At 37.2% G+C, this 21,976-nt stretch overlaps 2 long non-coding RNA genes across 2 annotated transcripts in view; both read left to right on the top strand.

Moving 5' to 3' along the window:
* The window catches only part of LOC121072843, a 38,417-nt gene extending 35,948 nt beyond the window's left edge, over positions 1-2,469 (top strand). The window contains exon 8 of the long non-coding RNA XR_005821412.1: positions 697-2,469. This is a non-coding gene — a long non-coding RNA (uncharacterized LOC121072843). The remainder of the gene's footprint in view (positions 1-696) is intronic.
* Positions 2,470-3,023: 554 nt separating this feature from the next.
* Positions 3,024-17,582, top strand: LOC121072847. The gene is made up of 5 exons (XR_005821414.1): positions 3,024-3,233; positions 3,773-3,863; positions 10,084-10,296; positions 14,550-14,923; positions 15,101-17,582. It is a non-coding gene; the product is annotated as an uncharacterized LOC121072847 (long non-coding RNA).
* Positions 17,583-21,976: the final 4,394 nt, after the last annotated feature.

A 21,976-nucleotide genomic window follows, 5' to 3' on the forward strand; every position in this document is an offset into this window, starting at 1 on the left:
TATTTCAGACATATGTTATAATTATCTAGGGCTTATTATTTTCCACTGTAATCATGCTACTTGTTTTTAAACAAAATCTTACAGGAATCCATTCAATTCACAAGAGAGCTGCAAAACTGTAATATGTGTATTCCTATGAACTGTTTATTATATTATTGCAATTCATCTCCCCCTTTCAGATACGTGTGTTATACAGGAAACACAGCAATTGAAAACATTTCTGAAATGCCTATTGCTCATTATTATTTTCTGGAGAGGGGAAAAGAAAAGTAAATCGTTCATGTGGAATGTTATTTGTAGACCATTAGACTCTCTTTTTTTTTTTTTTTTCATGTTCTCGTTCACTCCTAAGCAGTGTACAGGGACTGGTAGGTGCAGTATTATTTATCAATGGATAAAAAATAGCTTTCTGCTCACTTCTGTCATCATTTATGCTGCCATCAGGGACTGAGAGACTGAAGCAAGCAGAGAGAGGGTCACATCCTGTACGGCCCCAGGCTGAGGTCCACCTGCAGCAGCTCCTCTGCCCTGCAGCCCAGTTACTTTAGATAGGCTGTGCAGAGTGCCTTTCCATCGAGAATGACTAAACACCCACTGTGCATGTACAGGGTTGCTTAGGAAAGGAGAGAATACTTGATCTTATGTGGCAAACCACGTTATACCTGAAATCAAGAGAATTTTCCCTTCTATTTTTAGCCTGGCTGTGAGGCTTAGCAAGCTTGGCAGAGCTAAAACATGGAAAGTCTGTCCATGGGATGTCTTGAGATGTGAGGTGCCAACAGCTATTCGCTATTCTTCTGATACCTGTCTGGGGAACAGCACGTGAAAGCAGACCAAAGCTGTTAAGGTAAGAATGTGAAATGCCCCAGCAGAGAGAGGCGGTTGTTCAGTAAGGGAAATGCATTGAAAATAGGCACATCCAAATGACAACGTGGTGAGCTGTGCTCCTCACCCAGCCATGTCCTGCCTGAAATGTGGGAAGTGTTAAGCCTCCTTTGATGAATTAGCACATGCTACGCCTGTCAAAGAGGCCACAGCAAGGTGCAGTGAGAGAGCTGAGGCAGAAAGGGCACGCTCCCTCCTCTCCTTCCACAGATGCAGCTGCACGGTGCTTTCAGCCCATTACAGTGGCACCCAAATCCCTGCTAAGCCTGCCCTGAGCAGGCCCAGCATGCTAGCACAGGCTGCAACGGCCAAAGCACAATTTCAGAAACTGCTCTTTGCTGCCTCCTGTCCAAATACTGAATCTTCATGAACTCAGACTCGAAGTTATGCCAAGCTGGGATGCTTGTGTGTGAATCTGGGTGAATGCTTAAGATATGTAAATCCAGGACCACACTAAGGTGACAGTATTCATGATCTGAGTCTTGGTATACTGTTGACAATCTGATCTCAGCATCTGTTGTGTGAGATGATTAGTATAGCTTGGCTTCACATCTAGCGTTAGGCTGAGCAGAAAGATGAACGTACTGCGTGGATTAAGGTAAAGCCAAGAACAAGATTTCCGTTAATGTCACTGGAAGTAGGTTTGTCCACAGCATGATCATGCACATGTGAAGTTCCTCCCTGTGAATCATTTATTCTTTTCCTTCCATATACTCTTGAGTTTTTTGTTGTTGTGTTTTGTTGTGATTTATATGAAAAATATTTTCTATCACACCATTCACAGTCTCTGGACATTGCTCTTATTTCATGTCACTGTCATCTGGGTCATGTGAGATCACTCCCCATTATGGACCAAGATGACTGAAAAGTCTTTGAAGTTAAATTATTTGATCTGTCTCTCCAGAACGTAGTGTAAGTAACTTTAAGTACACTGAGTATGAATAAACATATATTCACAGAACAGTAGACGAAACAGCAAGAAAAACATCTGTTAGAGAAAACAGATGATTAATTGGAAGAAAAGTGGATGATGCCGACTTTGAATAAGAACTTTTGGATCTATAGTGATTTGTAGTTTAAAATCCACACAATATCAGTGTAACTTATAGAGTCGTATCTTATAGAATCTTAGAATTTTATAGAATCTCATAACTTATAGAATCATATTGAGGACCTATTTGTGGACTTTAAGAAGTTCTATGAATACAAGAGCAACTCTGTTTATGCGCAAAAGTGATCACAGAGAACTTTTCAGAAAATAAATTGTAAGCTTAAATTTTAAGTTTTTGTGTTGTGGGTTTTTTTTATTTGGTTGGTTGGTATAGGTTTTTTTGTTTGTTTGTTTGTTTTATATGTTTTTATTTTTGTCTTGATCTTTTTGCTCTTTTGTGAAGTGTTCCTGTCCATGTCCAGACACTCAGGAAGGCCAGTCCACTTTCAAAATAAAGAATAAACAAAAGAATTTACCGAAATTCTGAAACTAAGCATCCTTGAGTCTCAGTTAACTTCTTTTGGTTTCTTCAATTTTATCTTGTCAAAAGTAGTGAGATAATGGGTGTCAATATCAGGGATTTGAACTGACCATTTCAGCTTCAGATTTCAGCATTTTATGAAGGGAAGGAAGGAATACTTGCTGCTTGTATTGTGGTTTCCAGAATTCTTAAAGACATTTTTGAGACACTTGCCAAGTTTTCCCAGCAGTACATTGGGGAGGATGAATCCTACAACAGTAGCTATTTCAACCCACTCCATATTTTTACTGGGCTCACAGCAAAACCTATATACAGCAAAGGAGACTTTGCATCAGGTGTAGCACAGTTCAGGCTGGTAAGTATATTGTATTTTTTTTTAACAAAATGCCATTCCTCCCTCCTCCTTTCATCTCACTCTTCAATCTCTCTGTCTTTTTAGTCTGAATGCTCTTTGCTTCACTTTGAGCCCATTTTGTTTCCTGATCGCAGTAGAGCTGGGGTTCAAGCTGAACTTTGAGAAGTAGAATCTGGCTGGGTTATATATTAACCACAATAAGTGCATTTATCTCTTACTAAGTATTTTCATATTTAAAGTGAAAATTTTAGTAAGGGCTTTTAAAGTGAAATTAACATTTCTGTAGTTTCATTGTTTCATAGGAAAAAAACAACGGCAACAAAGAAAAAGACCTAGAAACTTGCCCTTGCAGGGGCAAGTATTTTTGCCTTTTACCAGATTTTCAGTTAGAAGATTATATATGCTATTCCACTGGAAGTCGGAGATGTTGATCATGTCAATGAAATCTCACAGCTTCTGTGTGTTGCCGAGCATGATCTTAGATATCATCAGCAAAGAACACAAGCTCCTCCCAAAAAGAGGTAATTTGCTTTCCAGACATGAAAATGCAATATTAATAGTAGAAGAGGGGAACTATGAAAAATCACCAAGCGTGCAGGTGCATTACAATAAAACCTGAGCAAACAGACAGGATTTTATTTTAATTCTGATTTTCATTACACAGTTTATTCTGCCAGATGAAGAGAAACATACTTGGGATGTATATTTATTTCTATTACTATTTTTAACCACTTTTAATTAAGATTAGATTGGATCTCCGCAGTTGTAAATAAATCTTCAAGTTCACTGTCCCAGTGAATTCAGTGAAGACACCAAAACCTCTAGGGGCTAGAATGAGTATTGTTTTTTGTGCAAATTTATGGTAATTGATTAGGACTAAAAATAAACAGTAAGGAATATTCCTGTTGCATTTTTTGTATTTTATGATATCACTCAGTGAAATTTTGCTCTTTGAAACAAGTAGAGGTTTGCTTTTGACTTTAATGAAGTTGGATTTCATTTATCAGATGCTAGAGCTTTTGAAATCAAAGAATAAGTTTATTCTTATTTTTCATTACAGTTTATTACAGAAAATGCTGACCAGGATTATATCCCCATATGTATCTCTTGGAAGGATGGTAGAAGCATTTGCAGATGTGGATGGACTGCAGGTTTGTGTATCAATTTTTAGTGTTCTCTGTGAATAGTGGCTTCATTTTCCTTTTCTGTGAGGGTTCAACATGCTGTTTGCTTGACAAGTGTGATCCTTACCTCTTTGTGGTAGAAGACGTCATATTTATATATATATATTTATATGATATCTTCTATCACTCATATAGGACTCTGACTGTAACATCTTCTAACATGCTCCTGAGACTGCCCTCAAACTTACAGGTTTTAAATGAGTTGAATGTGTTTTGTTTTGTTTTTAATTTATCATTGTGTTGTCGGCAGGTTAATTATCCTCTTCTCATTGTCTTCCATACCACTGCAGTCATTTATTTTAAACAGTTGAGGTCTGCTATTGACATAAAGCTTCTGAAGAAATAATGTTGCAGTATAAACAGGGATTCAAAATCATTTCATCTTTCCTTTTGTGTTAGTTTCCTTCATCTGTTTAATTTTATTATTCATGTCTTATCACTTTTGCAGAAGGTTAGTTGCTATTCTAACAGTATTTTATTGCAGTGTCTTGTCATCATAACTCTTTGTGCTGTCAGATGCTAATCTTCCTGTCCTGAAAGCTTCCCACTATCTGAGACATTAACTGCATGTTTTAACTCCCAGTTATCTTTATGTTAGCTAGATTCTATGTACAGTTAAAGGTCTGGAGATATGTTTGTCTGGCATCTCTTGAGCCTGCTGAAAAGAGTACGCCAAAGGGGAAAGTGTTTCAGTGAGATTCTTCTTAAATAAAAAATTTAGTAATTTGTCATTAGCTGTCTAAGCACATGCAAAACTTTTTCCCAAAAGGAAGTCTCATTAAAGACTTCCTTGCTTTGTTGCAACCCCAATTCCTGTTCAACACTGGCTGTATCTTCTATATTGCAGTGCCAAAATATTTGACAGCAGAAAGGATTTTATTTTAATGTTTTATCTATTTTTGGCATAAAGCATTCTTTAAGTGGTATCATCTAGCCATTGCAGGAAGCAAGTGTTTCCTCTGTTACTATCCATGTGTGATAATATAATATCAAGTGGCCTCAGAGTTACTGAGGAAAGAAACCCAGACTGATGTTAGGGGAGAGTTTGCCCACCAGCCATGCCCAGTCAGGGGTGGCTTCACAGCTCCAGTCTCAGAAGACTGAGCGGTTTCCTGAGCTGAGGCTGATCATCCTTGCTGTAAGCCCAGTCTTTGTGAATCTTCAGTCATTATTTCTGTCCCTCTAATATCCTGGCAAGCGATGAGGAAGGAGTAAACCTGACATGTAGCTCTTAGTCAAGAGACCCCCTCCTACATAAATGCAATTATATTGGGAAATTACAACATATAGTCTATCAATATCATTCTAATTTTACCAGACAATTTTTATTTTATTTGGCTTGGCACGTGGTCTTAGAAGTGCTAAGGCCACTTCTTAGGCAGAGTCTGAAAGGAATTTCCTCTCATTTGAAATTGCAGCTCCATTCAATATAGAAGTCTATAGCAGTTCTTCATATTCTTCTCCCCAGACAGAGTTTAATCAGTATTTCCTTCTAAAATGAAAATAATTCTGAGATATGATTTGGGAGACATTTTATAGGAAAGAAGGGCTGTGTGTTCCTCTACGTGTGCGTGTGTGTATAAATAAATGAAGCTTGATAGAGTCGTCATCTTATGTTTGTTTGGAAGCTATTTTTTCTCTTAGACAAAACGATATTTCTCAGTATTGATCCATTGGTTCTTGTAATTTTACTACAATAAACCCAAACACTTTATAGTTATGGAATAATAACTGGACTTTCACTCTTGCACTAGGCATATAGTGTCACATAGGGTTGGATCCTTTTTCTTCTTCGTTTGTTCTGCAGAACAATTCTAAACTGCTGATTTTGTAAAATGGCAGTTATTTCCAGAGAGCTCATGATGTTGCAAGCACAGAATTATGACTTCACACCTGAATTAAGCAACAGAAGAACCTGGATTCAAGGGGTTTAGGTATTTTCATACATGTATAAGTGCCTAAAAGTGAATGAAGAAAAAGCAAAAGAGAGAACTGTTCAAGTTAATTTCTTCTTCTGTAAATGTTCTCTTTTCTTTTTGAAACTTGTTGCAGTGAGAAGGCTCCACTTTATTTATAGTGAGCCCTAATAGAGTTTCTAATGAGTCTGGAAGACATAAAGCATCCCAGACACACAGGCTGTCTGCAGGAAGCCAAGTAAGTGTCAAACTGAGGTTCCTCTTTAAGAGTTAAGGAGATTATATGCTGTTATAGAAGCCCACTGTGCAACTACTTCACCTTCATAGTCACAAATTGCTACTGAAATCCTCCTATCTGGTAGTATTTGATGAAGCATTTAGCATTTTGAATCACAGTGGACTAGTACAGTTCCAAATGGCTCTTGAATATTTTAACTGGATGAAATGCATCTGATAATTTCTTGTCTCAATGTGTCTAATTTTTTTTACTTCAAGAAAATCTAAGGCAATTTAAAATATATAATATTGAAAAAGTGATGCTCTAGCATAAGATTTTTTATAGTGCTTTCCTTGGCGGCTTTGGACTTTCTTTTCTCATCATAGCTCTTTGGAGCAGTTGAGCAGTCTCATTGTGCTGGGCACAGAAAAGCATAAAATCACAAGCAATCACTTTGCCATTGTATTTCGAGACTAAAAGACAGGACATAACAAATGAGGCCTTGAGTCAGAAGATGAGGTAGAATCAGATAATGCAGCTAAACAGTATGTCTAGTGCAGATTAATTGTAAATGAATTCTCGGCCAGCTGTCCCTTTGCCAACCTGTTTGTCAAGGTAAGGTCTTGATCTGCCTTTCAGGTAGCATTGATTTTTGTTTGTTTGTTTCCCTGCGTTTTTAATCTTGAATTATTTTTTGCATAGTTTTAATTACGATACAGTCTTGTATGCTGCCAGGAATGCATGAGGAGCATACCGTTCATCAGAAAACTCTGCCTGAACACTTCAGTGTTTGTTCTCTTTACTCCCTTCCTTCCACCTGAATGGCAGAATCCTGGCAGCACACATTTGTATCGGTTTATCAATTTTCTAGTGTAAAAAACAGTGTATAAGGATTTAGATGAAGCTCCTGAGATGACTCAACTATTGGCTTGCATCTCTGCAGCAGAAGGCTGTGGTTTCCATTTCTACCTCATGTACTAGGCTCATACCCAATGCTTGGCACTGTATTTCAGTGACAGGGGGTATTGCATCGTGGGAGATGTCATCCTGTAGATGACATGATGAACTCAGCTCTATGGTTTCTCCATCTGGAAATTAAAACCCCAAGGAATTCTTCAGAAAGAGCAGGGGGGTTACCTTAGGGCCCCACCAATTGTTCCTAAAATTATTCCTGTGGCAACGTGTGTGCGAGACATTGTTCAGCCCATGACAACTGTGTTTCTGCCTGAAGAGCTTTTGCAGCATCACTGTCTACATCATTTCCATCGGTGCACTGCATCTGTTGTGCCATTTGTAAAACACTCAGATTTCTATTAACGGAGCAGAAATTTTTCTTCTGTGCTAGTGACAGGGATTGTAACAAGTCAGCATTGCTGCTGCCTCCTCTTCCTCCTTCTGGAGAGACCTGTTCCTCCTGTGCTGCAGCTGCTGGGTGAAAGGCAGTGTAGAAAGCTGTGTGTGGCACCATTGGAGCATTTAAATGCATCTTTCAAGGGAAATGATGTAGATGATTGCATATTTTCAGTGATATGGAGACAGAAATGCTGTAATTATTGTGCATGTTGGAGACTGTCACAAGGGGCCGATATAAACAGTTTAGAAATGTCTCTAGTAAAGAAGTTTGGTGTATCTATGGAAAATAGAAGATTTTTAGTATAGATCATTAGCATATTTTGGTTTTAAGCTACACTTAAAAATTAAATATTAAAAAAAATCCTTTTTCTTCCTGAAGTCTACGCAGTGAATGTTGTCTATGTCTGTCCATGCTAACTCCTCATTACCCCATCCTTTCCATACTTCTCTGGCTTTTTGCTCTTGTATCCTTTCCTCCCCCTACAGCTTTTCTTCAGAATGAAGAAAGAAGAAATCTTTGAAGTTCTTCTCCTCCTGTTTGCATTTTGTTCTTTTAGTTTGAGAAACACAGAAAATGCTTGACCCTACCTATAAGGAAATTGTGATCATTCGGGACCAGACTTGAGTCCTGTGTTTTCATTCTCTTTGACAGGGAATGTGGTGATGAATCTGCACAGGCCTAGTCATACTCCATTAGTGAGTTCATTCTCCCCCAGTCACCTGATAGTAAATTTCAGATGAATTTGGGGTTAGATACACACAAAGAAAATGCCACTGATTGTTCAATACTCTTTAGATTGGCCCCTTGATATTATACAGTAAAATATTTCATGCAATGTGTTTGTGTTTTCATGTGTTGAAGTCAGAATTTACTCCCTTTGATGCTGAAATTATTATATGATCATTTCAAGATCAAGATACTTTTTCCAGTGGCTTTCCGTCTATCTACCTTCTGATAACTAAATGCTATTAAGAGACTGTTCTGCAGTTTTTCCTTAGATGCCTGTAGGATTTTAAAAAACATATAGCCTGCAATTTCTTGCAAGAGGTTTTTTTTTTTTTTTTTTTTTTTTTTTTTTTTTTTTTTTTTTTCAATTTCCTTTATAAGTCTGCTTAGGAACCACAGAAAACCAAAGCTGTAATTATATGCGAAGTCCTGAATCATGCATCAAAATGAAGTGATTGGCAGTACTCTGAGTGCAATTTGTATACTGATAGGGTATTTAAAAAAAATAAGACCACAAATGAAATGGGATTCTGTCAGTTTTTAGTACTCTAGGATGGTATGGTTTCTTTTCAAAAGTGATTTAAGCAGTTAACACGTAAAATCCAATTTCAGCCAAATCTGACTTTTCTAAGACACAATTGAATATTACCTAAAAGCATTAGGGCTCTGTGTCATTGTTCTGTTGGTGATTTCTGAGACTTCTGCCCTGTAATATTCTTACTAGATTGTGTTTATTTTTAATGTTTATCTAATAGGTGATAATGAATGTTTGTGAATGTGCATAGGTTTTATGTGAACAGCACAAAAGTTTGCATAAATGAGTTCCTATAAACTAATCTTTCTTATAAGCTTTTTAAATACTCTTGCCTTTAGTGACTATGAATACAACTAGCAAGCAACTACTTTTCTGATGTATGACAGATTCTTCCATTTTCACCTGAAAGTATATGGGCAAGGACAGCTGAGAAGGAAAATGACATTTCAGGCTTGAGAAGCTCTTAGGTTAAAATGCTGGTTGTCATCTATCATCTGAGTAACTGGAGTTTAACTGAAAAATATGTCCTTTTCTGTTACCTTGTTCAACCAATATATGTATATATATATATATATATATATATACATATCTTTAAAAGGTATTCTCTCAGGGTTTTCTCAGTTTCTGACTTTTCAGTGTTATAGGATCAGAATTACTACAGGCTGCACAAATTACTAATAAATGGGCAGTTAGCCTTATTCTAGCATAGTTTGAAGTTTAAGAAAATAATCAGAAATGGTGACCAAGACTGCTGGAACAGACTTGAGTTTAAATAGCTTAAACAGCTTTGTTAGTGTACAGAACTCCAAATCTGTGCTGGGTTTATGATCCCTTTGGGGATCATGAGGCACTGCAGAGTGCTGTCATATCCCTCTTGCAACTAGAGTTTTGCTGCTCGTGCAAGTCTAGTGTGATCACAGTTCATAAAGATGTATAGGTATAACACTGGCATTGTGTTACAAATACAGTCTTGAACATGAGGTTCAGGCCACTGGATAATGCCATGGATTTATACCACAGCAAATACAAATATCCTGGTTAGGTAAGTATGGCACACTTATATTAGCTACCTATACAAAACCACAGAGGTTGAGCGCTTTCCTGGGACTTAATCTCAACCCACAGCCAAACTTCTTCAGTTACTCTCCAGGCTTCTTGGAAACTCTTTAAATACTTGTGTTCTTGGTAAATTAGATATAGCGACATCTCATTATACTAAAAATATTCTGGGAATGGGTTGGTTAGTTTTTTCAAGCTATGAGATGTTTACATACTACAGTAAATGATGCCAGTGACCAGGACCAGGCAGGGCATGAAATGTCAGTCTTGCTGATGTCAGTGGAAAACACGCCTGCTCCTCCCTTCACCATAAATCTAATTGTAAAGAGCAAAAAAAGAAAAGTGTTTTAAAGGTATGTTATGGTGCTTATTATCCCTAGGCAGCAGATACCAGGATCCTACCAAGAATGTCATCATATTCTAAACTCTGAATCTTCACAGCCTCCTGGAAGTCACTTTTCAATCTTTCCTGTCTGAGCTCAAAAATAACTAGTGATGGAAGCTTGGGGAAAATCACTTTAGAAAGGTATTGGCAAATGAGAAAAAAATATGTTGTTTTGTATTAAGAAGAAGAACATCTTACATCTTTCCAGGTAGTGTAACTTTTAAAGTAATAACATTTTTGTCCCTGCAATTCTCTTGACACAAAACTCAGTTGAAAACCCTAAATTAATTTGTCTTGCAGTCTGTAGAAACAAGTGCGCATACATCTTCAAGAGAGTCTCATGTGTGAGCAAAGTTGAATATCAAATAGGCTGTTACAGAATTTAAGTCGTTTTCTTCTTTAAGAAAAATTTGGCAGCTAGATTCGCTGCCAAACTTTTAGTGGGCTAAAACTCAAAGATCTCTACAGAGATCTGGAAAGGTGCCACTTTGGAACATAATTTTTACCAACAGGGATTAGAATGAATAATCAAAACAAATTTGAAGTTTTAATAAACAAACAAGTTTCCATCTTCACTGCTTACATTACTGTTTCCCTCTGTTATGTTATGCAGGTATTACTAGGTTGCAGGTAGCAGATGGGATTCTTGTTCTTCATTAGACTTTAATATCACTTCATATATATTTTAAAATGTATAACAAGTCTCATGAATTCAAATGAGATGTTACAGTCCACAGCTACAACTGCAATAACAGTTGCACAGCTTTTAGAAAATAGCCAACTGCAGGTGTTAATTCATGAATATTTATACGCATCAGTCATCATGGTAGCAGAATACAATTTAGATCTGATCTTACTCCCAATACAATGGATAAAAAGCACTTGGTACAAGAAATGATCCTTCAAAAGACATCTTGGAAAAAAAAGAAATAAATTCTTCCCCATCCGCATGTTTCTATCCAAAAAAATGGGATGGGGGAGAGGGATCACAAAAAAAAAAAAAAAAACCCTGACACAGTATTTCTTGAATTATTGATAGAATACATGTTTTTTTTCTAAATTTGGAATCTTTTCTTATCTTAAAAGACATGTAAACAAACCATTTTTCACATGCAAACATTTTTTCAATTGTCATGATGATTGAACTTAGAATGCAAAAAATATTCAGTTGTTAAATTTCATGAATTAAAGTAATTTGGATGATGTCTGTAGAAGTAAAAGCATGTGCATTTTTTTTTTTTTTTAAGTCAGTAAAAATCATCTTTTAGCTTTATCTAACTGGAAGGCAGCCAAATGGATTTTTCTCACTTAAAAAAACACTCATTCAAGCCTGGAAGGTTTCAATTCCAAAATAAATTTTTGAAAGTGCTGGGGAAGAAGAAAAAAAGTATGGAATTGAAATGAAATAAAAATTTTATGCATGTTAAGGTATGAGCTGCAGGCTAGATTCTGTTTTTATTTACTACTTTGTAGGTATTACAGTACTTCCATTATGTCAGTAATCTAGTTAGAGTTTTCTCTTGTGGCACTGAGATCAGTATCATGCATGTGAGTGTCTGACAGAGCAGAATTGAAAAACAAGGAATTTTTATCTGTTGAGAAGGCCTGGCAGTTTGTACAAATCAGGAAAACAGGAGCAAAATCAGGCTTCTGGAACTTACAGTTTCACTCGCTCATGTCTCATTTTCACATGGCCACAACCTCCCCCAATCCCCCCCCCCCCCCCCCCCCCCAAAAAAAAAAAAAAATAAAGATTTCATTACAAGGGTAGAAGAAAATGCTTGTGGCAATACAAATGCACAAAACTACATAAGAATAGATGAGGTACGTTTTATATCAATTTCAAATGTAAATAAAAGCTTGAAATGTGATTAATGAAATTATTGAGAAAGACTCATATCTGTTCTTTTTCCTAATGACTGTGGATGGGGAAACTCCTGCAGATCTGGTGCGTGCATGCTCTCCCTTTTCCTAGTAGTCTGCAATTCTTCTGCATTAGCAGGCAAGATGTTAAAGCCATGATGAACTATTTCAAAGGAGAAAAACGAAAATAAGAATGATGCAGACAGCTAGCACTGCTGCAGCTAGTTGAAAAATGTCTACTCGAAAAGCTGCAACTACCGTAAGATATTGTAGTAGAGGTGACCTAGGCAGCATGCCCAGTGTAAGTGGTTCAGAAGGATATATTTCTATACATTGCAGTTATATTTCTGGATTTCTTATCCCTGCTTTCAGCTGCTGGGCTTCCTTTGTTTTTTATCTGGACATCCCCTACTCTTTCTGGACCACCAGTGATTGTGGCGAGTCAGAAGAACCCAGAGCCTGACAATGATGATGTTCTTTTGTGTGGCCCTGATGTCACAGTCGTAGCTGTGTGCCTGCACCCTACAGACAGCCTGCCAGAGGCTGCACTGTTCTGTACATCATCTCCAGATGAGAAGTTCCCCTACATATGCCAAGCATCATGTTGGGAAACTGGCTTCATTAGCTGTATTACTAATACTTGCATGGAAAAAGAATTACCTTGGAAATTATTTGCAATGCGCAGAAGGGCCAAGAAAGAATCGTTGAAGTACTGTTTTAAAGGAAATACAAGACGATTTAAGTGAAGATTCTTTCATATATATGATCAGAGAGGTGCATTAACTAGACTCCCTGTCATATAGACAGTTTTGTATTTTCTCTCAATTTGTTTTTGTCAAATATCTTTGTAATAAAATATGTAGATCTCTTTGGAGAGCACTGTGCTACACGGATAGGGGGCAATATCTAGGTGATACATAGCATTGTCATTAGTTTATTCGGGTAGGGCAGCCAGTTTCCCTCATATTGCGTCGAGATTAATGATCAGGTGCAGCCAAGCTGGGATTGGTTCCACATCTATGAATGGGTTTGCATCAGCTGCAGTAAGTAGCACTGAGTTAGATGGCTGTTTGCAACCTAAGATCATGATGCATCCTCATCTGGCTTTGGATATCAAAGCAGAAGCAGGCAGTGGTGAAGGCTGTAGGTGTCTTTGCATTTTATATTTGCTCAGTAACTGTAGCAGCTAACACAAGTCTGCAGTATCTAGAGAAACAGCTTAGCACATGTTAATTTCCTGGAATTGCCCAAACAAAGCAAGCAGTGTAATCAGTCTTCTCCGGACTCAAACCGCAATTATGACGAATGCAAATAGGTTAAAAACATCTATCTGTACTTACACAGAAAAGGGATTAGGCCTTAGGTGTAACAACATAGCGTTCAGCTGCATGTGAGATGGGATTTGGAGCTCCGTGCTACATTAAGATTAAAATTCATACAAAAGTACTGCTTAGAGAGGAAAGACATTAATTCCTATCTTCTAATTAATTATCTACTGAACATGACAGAATAAAGACAGCATAAGAGAAGGAAAGGGTAGGAGTCATCAGATGCGATAGCATTTTGTTGCCATAAGGAATGTTTCTTCCTCTTCAGTTACAGTTTTATGACTCGGCTTTGCTGAGGTTGGTGATTTACAGCACACAAGAGCAATGGGCTTGCGTGGAATCTAGTTACATTTGGATCTTAAGAAGAAATGGGGTAGCTGAATGTGTATCATGTTCAGCTTAGTGATTCAGATGTAAGACAGTCCTCCAGAGAGACCATAATGTTCTGTCAGAAACTCCAACTGAAATGTACCAAAAGTACATTTCCCAGGAACAGTGGGGCTAGAGACTGATGTGCTCGGTGGCATCAAAGGAGGGAGATAAAGTGGGGAAGAAAAGCTTTGCCCTGTCCCCAGCAATGTGTTTTGACTCTGATGCAAAACAGCCACACCTGGCTCTGGAATAAAATCTTTGCGCCAGCAGCATAACTGCATGCGAGGAAACAGCGGTGTAGGCAGGACATTGCCATAGGTGTTCTGTGACTTCCATTCCTACAGGTGAGACGGGAAAGCTCTGTGTGGTTTGGGGCCCAGAAATCGGCACGTTAGCAAGCTGAGGGGGGATCCCCAGTTCCTTCCAAACCCATCACTGAGGCCTGGCTGTGCCTAAGGCGCCAGCGGGGACGACAGGCTGTGCATTGCCTGCAGGGAAGCGGCCTGTGACCAGGCAGGGAACCGCATTCAGTGCAGCTGCTACTGGCCTAGGCCAGAGGGAAACGCTGGGGCTTCTCATACACTGTGGCTCCCCACGTGGGGCCTTAACATAGCACTGCCGCTCGGCAAGAAGTTGGCACAGTGGCAAGGCCCCTGCAGGCCTGACCACAGCTCCTGCTGACAAATGGCAGCGGCCTGGGGCTGTGGCACTGGGTCTCGTGCTCCCCCACCTGCCTGCAGTGTGGCTCCCGGCTGCAGGGTTGCCTGAGCTGCAAGGCTGTGAGCTGCCAGTTTTGCCTGTGCCACAGAAATAGGAACTTTTGCTTTCGGTGCAGCTTATTCTCCCTTAGTAAACTCCCTTATTCTCCCTTAACATTGTTTTATATCTTCCTTCCCAGCCAGTTTTCCCTGGTGGTGGTTGATAACAGCCACAGGAGTTATGAAGCAAACCAAAACAGTGCTTTGCAACGCTTAAATGCAGTACTTTGCCCATATCTGAAGAGCTTACTCACTGGCCAGCCACGCCCAAAGGATGCCACAGCTCCAGCCTGCAGATCAGCATTGCTTCCCTTCTCATCTCCTACTTCCCAAGTGGGTGTCTGCAGAGTGCCACAACAGCATCGATCTGTTTTGATCACACCTATGTTAATCTGTTCTTCCAGCACCTTAGCAGGCGCCCAGCCTATAGAAGCTATTTCAAACTACTGCCACCGTGGGCTGTGGAAGCATACAAAAAGTGCAATAGGTCCAAGCACAATGCAGTAGTAGGCAGGTTTGTTGCTAAAACTTTTATCTGAAATAGGAGTTGTTATGTTGTATATTATTTAAATGTACATTTAAATTCAAGAGGCAATTAGATACTTTTTGGGGAAAAAAAAAACTCGTAAATTACGTATCAGAAATTCATATTAATTTTATATGTGTGTTTTTCTGTACTTTTTTTCCTCAGGTGCTTACTATGAGATTAATTGATTCAAAGGGAAAAAGTGAGAGATACATAATTCTTGTGTTTAATATTAAACTAGGCTGAGGAAGAGCATGTGAAAAACACACAAGGAGAGCATTGCAGCCTGCACAAGCCTGTAGAAGGGAAAAATGGTGGAAAAACATGGACAGTACCCCAAGACCATATATCTGAAGAAACTGTAGAGAATACTGGCAAGTAAAAGAAAAACATGCTAGAAAACGTTTTGGTATTTTAACTTGATTGTCAGCAAGTGATATTTAGGTTACTTGATACGTAGAAATCAAAATTTTTCCTTTTTTAACCAACCATTTATCCAGTTTATGTCCCAGCATGCTTAACTTCAGGCACTACTGGTAAACAAGAGTGTCAATAAAATAACTTATCCTTGCAGTAGAGATTTAATTTTCTCCCTTTCTCTTTTCTCAGTGACCTGGAGCTCATCCTTTAAACATGCTTGGCTCCAAAATACAAGACAATTTATTTTTCTGTCAAGATAGTGAGGGATTTAGATATGAAGTAATATACCCTTGTGCTTTACAGTTAATACCAATTTCCTGCTTTTTCTTGATATTTTGATATCTCTCCTGTCCATGATCATCTGTGTATGCAAGTTAGAAAATAAAGTAGCAACATAAAGACAAGGTTTAATAGAACAAGAGCACATTAGATAGAGGATGCCAGGCTCTGAAATGTCTCCCTCTACAGAGTTGCTCTATGGTTCTCACTGAACTGATTAACAGATTCTAGTGCAGTAGATGAGGTTCCTTCCAAGTGATACCAGACCCTCTCTTATTTTTCCAGCCACTCTATGTTTGTCTATCTACATGACATTACTGTGTGTTTGTACACACATTTATTTTGCTGAACACAACTGAAAGGAGAAATGTTACATAGAATTTTAGATAACAGTGTATAGGAGCAAGAACGTGAAGTGCTTTTGGATGAAAGCAGTAGTATACTATTATTCCATTGTTAATAGAATATTTGTATTAGTTGGCCTTGAAACCATACGGAAAATTATTGGTGAAAAATCAAAAGTGATTAAGGAAAAGCATTTTTTGTTCCAGAATAAAGTCATCCATAGTTCTTTAGTAGGTTTTGTTTGTGAATGTGTATATGCAGTTTTAGATGCAAAGGCATTCATGTTTCCCTTCAGTTTTATGAGTACTTCAGTTTTCTAGTTTAACTTATTGCTTTCCTTAAATATAACACAATAAGAAGTAGAAGGTGACCTTGTTGTCTAAGTGGCTAGAAAGATGGCTAAAATTTGGCAGCAGTACCATTTCTCTCCAAACCAATCCCAAATTCAATTCAAATTCTATTTTTGGGGCACAAGTAATAATCTGTGATAATTGCATTACAGTAATTTAAACTACAGCTTCTTTAATCTCATATACTTTAAATGCATCTGAGGAAGACAGTTTGAGCTACAAATTTGTTTTCTAATATTGGAAGTAATGTATGTAAATGGCAACTAAATTATAAAACTTAGCTTCATATTACTTTTATAGCTATGTAATGCTCTCAGTTAGATTGGTATTACTTGAACTATACTCAGAATTTACAAAATTGCCACTTAGCATATGATTAGCGCTGTTATTTGTTTGAGTCCTCATAATCATAGAAACATATTTAGGTTTTTATTTTGTCTGGCAATGAAAAAATAAGAGAACAAATATTAGGGAAAAGAGTGCATTTGCAATGAGAGCTTGCTAATTTTTTATCAGGTTATTTTCCGCTCCAAAAGTTTGGCTAGAAGATAGATCTAGAGACTGGGGACAGGCTTACATCTTAGTAGCATTTGAAATGCTACTCAGAGAACCAGGGAGAATGTTTTGTTACCACTTCAGAGACTCCACCTTCTTAACAGGCATCTCATTCCAAACTGAAGCTAAGAGGAGAATGTAGAAAAGAAAGAACCATATAAAAACTGAACATCTTATTTTTGTGTTTAAACAAACACAGAATATTAGGACATGATTAAGGGAATTCCTACAAGGGCAGTAATTTGACCTTTTTGGCTTCTGCTAGATTGGATGCGGTCAGGTAGGATTTGAAGTAGAACAGCAAAAGTCCATGAAAGGTCTCCAAGGAGAGATTGAGTCCAACACATTCTTCATTCTCAGTCAGACACTGGTTATCTTTTAATGGATGTGATTATTTTGTCAGCCAGGAAATCCTACATAACAATAATGTCATAGCAGAGCAGATCTGTTGGATTTGCGTTTCAAGGAATTGATAAAAGTAATTATTTTCCTTGATTAGTTTCCCTACCCAGAGGGTTGGTTGGTCTCAGTTTTTAGCAAATGTCATTCTGATATGTTTGTGTCTCCTCACATTTGAGCAACTGGAACACTGATATGGGGATACAGTGAACACATAGTTGTTTATTTCAGTAGAGCTAAACAGTGCTTGTAATATTTTTTGCTGGGTAGTTACTGGTCCTCCTCAGGGCATTTGGAGTCTGCAGCACAGCTGTGGAAGGAGTTCGGGCTCCAGACAGCAGCCTTTTGCTGTGCTCAAGGATGCCTGAGGATGTTGCTACCTCTCCTTTCATTAGTGTTAATAAAAAGCAAGGAGGTAGTGGTGTTTTACATACAAAGTATTCTCTCCTGTCTAGCCTGGCTGTATCTCTGAATTCTTCTTGAAGCTTAACCTTCCTATTCAGATCCATTCACCTTCCTACGCTGATTTTTTTCCAAGATTTCTTCCGTAGTGTGGTGCATTTAACAGTGAAATTTGGACTTCAGAGCACTGTGGAGGTTTACATGTCTAAATCATAGAAAATGTTTTGTTTTAAGAAAAATATTTTAATTTTTAAATTAATATTATGAGGTTCTGGGCACAAAGTCATAATATTTTTAATGCTTAAGAGGAAAAATACTGAACTGATTTGTATACATATTGGAAATATTTCTGTCTGGGAGTATATCCTGCGTGAAATACATAGCCAGACATATGGCCAGTGAACCATTTATGAACCATTTATTTTAGTTGTGTTGCATATATTTTGTTAGCTATCTGCACAGATATGAATTCCATAACAGACAAATTATCCAATATTCTCAAATAACTTATGTTCAGTGTTCCTCATATTGTTATATTTCATTTCAAAAGACTGACTGTTCTGCTTTATTGTTAAGCATAAGTAATGTAGTGAAGTTACCAGATTCTGCATTAAGTATTCTTCAGAGAATTCAGCAAGAGACAATTTTTAAGAGAGACCTAATTCAACAGGTTTCTCTAGTAACTTCTAAACATAAATAGAATCGTATTTCCTCAACTAAGGAAAAATCTGACTGGTCTTTGTGCTTTGTTTTTTAATTCAAAATACACTTTCAAGTTGCAAGTTTCTCAGAGGGCAGAAGAGAAAGCTGACACTATTCAACTGGGATACTATCTTTATCTTAAATATTTTGGGGAACAAAACACTTATTAAGGGTGACTAGCTTTATCAGATGGGTATAAAAAGCAGGAAGGGACTGACATCTTTCACCTGCTAGTAAAAATGTATTTTCAGATACATTCACAACTTTAATTCACATGATGATAATTTAAATAAATTATTCTGGAGCATATCTGGCAATTCCCAGAGGCCAAGATGAGCATGAATGAGGACTGATTCTTAATCACATGTAACCTTGAGCTTTTCTGAAGCTGAAGCAAGTATACCTCTGTAGTGGTCATCTAGGAGAGCTCATGAAAACAGTGAGTGAAAAGGAAGATATTTTAACTTAATAGTCTAATAACATTGTGGGGGGAGACTACAGTAAACCAGAAGTTTCCACTTTCAGAATCCATTGGATAAAGAACTGTAATTGAGAACAATCATATCATACACTGAAGCTCACCTGCTGAGATTGACTGTAAGTGATACATAACACCCAGTTTTAGGAAAGAGCTGATTTTAAAATATGAAAACAGCCTTGCATAAACATTTGTCTCAATATGTTTTGCGGGTATAAAGGGACAGAAGAATAGTGGTTCCTTCATCCATATGCTGTGTAATCTGTGTATAAATATAGCCTTAGTGTATGTGCATCTTTTGATTATCACCGCTCACTTATACAACTGGTACCTTTAGTGTTGTGTGCGGTTTTTATCCTCTGTAATCCTTTTATTCTCTCTGAGACTTTGCAGATGTACTCCACAAGGCTTTGAAGATTAATCCCGTAATTAAAGGACATGGTTAAATGATGAAATTTTTGCTTGCTTATACTTAAGTGCCCTGTACAATCTCCAACTATTAAAATATGTCTAAAGCATATTTCTGTTGAAATAACAAAATACAAGCTAACATATTCAAAAAAAAGGATTTAGAGCTGCTGTTCCATGGCATACCAGGTATGAACATTTTATTCTATATAATGCTTTTGTTAGAATAAACTTCACTATAAGTAAGGTTTAATTCATTAATTTAAGTAAAGAATTAAAGTTTAATTCATCTCTACTCTTATCATATGACAGTAGAAACACCTTTCTCATTTATTAAGAAGGAAAAGCTTAATTTTACTCAGCACACTAAGTAATATTCCACAATTGATTGAAGAGGTAGTGATATGTGCTGAATCAAAATCTAAATATCTTACATCACAAGTCACTCCAATTTTTGTTTGATGCCTAGTTTGCCTATAGATAAGCAGGTCATCAGATCATTCTAGTGGAGTCCTATTTCTTCAGTTACTAATTTGTTCTGAGAGCTGCCTTCATTTGAGAAATCTGTCCCACATTTCCTGCCATAATAAAGTCTTCCCACTGGCTGAACAATAATAGACTAAATAATCCTGCCTGCTGCCAGAATTCAGCAAGGCACAGATGGAAGTTACAGTCATCAGATGTTTAAGCAGCAGAATACACTGCTTCTAGTCATTTTTACTGAAGTGTTTCACCTGGGGGATAAGTTTATCCACTTGATCTCTTCAGTTTTGGCTTGAAATGGAACCCTGGTGGTGACTTTTTGTAGTTAATGGTCCATCATATATCATTAGGACTTCCCTTAACTTGCAACCATGGGGAAAAAAATGATGTATTAAGATCAAAAGATGAATTCTGTCCTTTTTTTTTTTTTTTGAGATGAAAAGCCACATGTGATAAAGTGTTATAGAAATACTGAGCAAGCTTCTCTGTCCAGCGAGTAAAACCTTGAGGCTAGAACTGACTGAATCATAACAAATGTTTCACTAACTGCCAAAATATCTGTGGGAAGCATGACCTTGTTGGGTTACTGAGCACATGCAATTTTGAATAAAGTCAGCGATGTCATATCTATTACTTGAAAAAGGTTGAATAAAATGCTGCAATGTATCAACCCTGTTCAGGCTACATTGGAGTAAGGGGGGAGTTCAAGCAAATGTGAGGGGGAAAAAGAAACAACAGAAAGGGTTCAGTGGAAAGGATTTTGTTGAGTCTGGGGCCTTGACTAGAGAGGAGGTGGATCGTGACAGAGTTTATAAACTGCAGGAGATAAAGATGCTGAATGACCCAAGGATTATGGGTCATTCTAGGTCAGATTAATGAGTCTTTAAAAGCATAAACCTTCTAACAATTTGCTTATATATATTTTATATATATATATAAATATATATATATATATATATTTACACATGTAACTGTGCATAATTTTTATCCTTAGGCCTTTCTGAACTTGTTTCTGATCAGGGCATGTCCCCAAAGAGTAAACTTTAATTGTATGCTTCTCTGTAGTTAATTGCTTTATATTGTATTTTCTCTCTGACCTGATGTTGCCCTTACTTTGGGCAATTCTCTGTTTCTTTTCATGCCGAAAAGCACAATGTATTTAGGTATTTAAAATGAGATTTTCCACTCTCTCGGAGAAGTATTTTTCTCAGTGTGGATTTTTCTTTGCTCTTTGTGCAGATAGAGCTTTTGGTTACTGATAGCCACAGCATAGTTTTCACGTTCTAGGCAAGTTTACCTGATTAACTCTTTAAATAAAATGGTTTTGTGAAATCTGTATTTTCTAGATTTGGTATATATTTGTGCTGGAGGTGTATTAAATTAATTTAAGGTAAAGGTTTCAAGAGTATATGATAGCCTTGCTCTGTATTGTATAGTAAACAAGTTCAACATCCAAAAATCTCAGTCTAAGTAACTTTTCCATGTGAAAATTAATATTCAAGTTATGCTGCATGACTCTTTTGCCCCTCTCTTGCTCTATCACAAGATAAGTGATTAGTTTTCTGTAAAACTAAGCCCAGATAGCCAGAACTTGGCACATGTGCTTGGCAGGTAACAGTGAAAAACAAACAGAAGCCAATGACTGAAGTTTGAAATGATGATGAACAGGAATTTGCAAGAAAATTTGTTTGAAGAACATTTGTCTGATGTATTAATCTTGTGTTGTAGATTCCCAGATATTGTAATCAATATAACTCCCGTTGTTAGTATTCACTCACTGCATATGATGATCTAACTCATTTATTTTATTTCATCACATTAGTAGCATAATTTAGTAATAATATATTTATTATAATTTATTATAATAATTTAAATTATATTTCATTCAGTTCACAGTATGAACTACATTTAAGAATGGTAGGTGCCACTCCTGTTTACAGTAAACTGGCACAGCTAAGAAACCAAAGCTCTTATCTCCTAATCAATAGTATACGTGTATAAATGTATATGTCTAATGTGCCAGATTCTAAGGGAAGGTTTTATCTGAAACATAATTGCAAAGGGACTGATGTCCATTAGGTATCTTTTAATTCTGTTCTTTCAGGATGAAGCAATACATAAATTGCCAAAGTTTCATTTCCTTAATGCATTTGCCTTTTAGATATTAAATGTGGAGCTCTTTTTTATGCTCTCCTGAGAGCAGCAAAAATGCAGCTCTAA

Source organism: Cygnus olor, chromosome 7 (assembly GCF_009769625.2).
Source record: "Cygnus olor isolate bCygOlo1 chromosome 7, bCygOlo1.pri.v2, whole genome shotgun sequence".
Classification (NCBI taxonomy): domain Eukaryota; kingdom Metazoa; phylum Chordata; class Aves; order Anseriformes; family Anatidae; genus Cygnus; species Cygnus olor.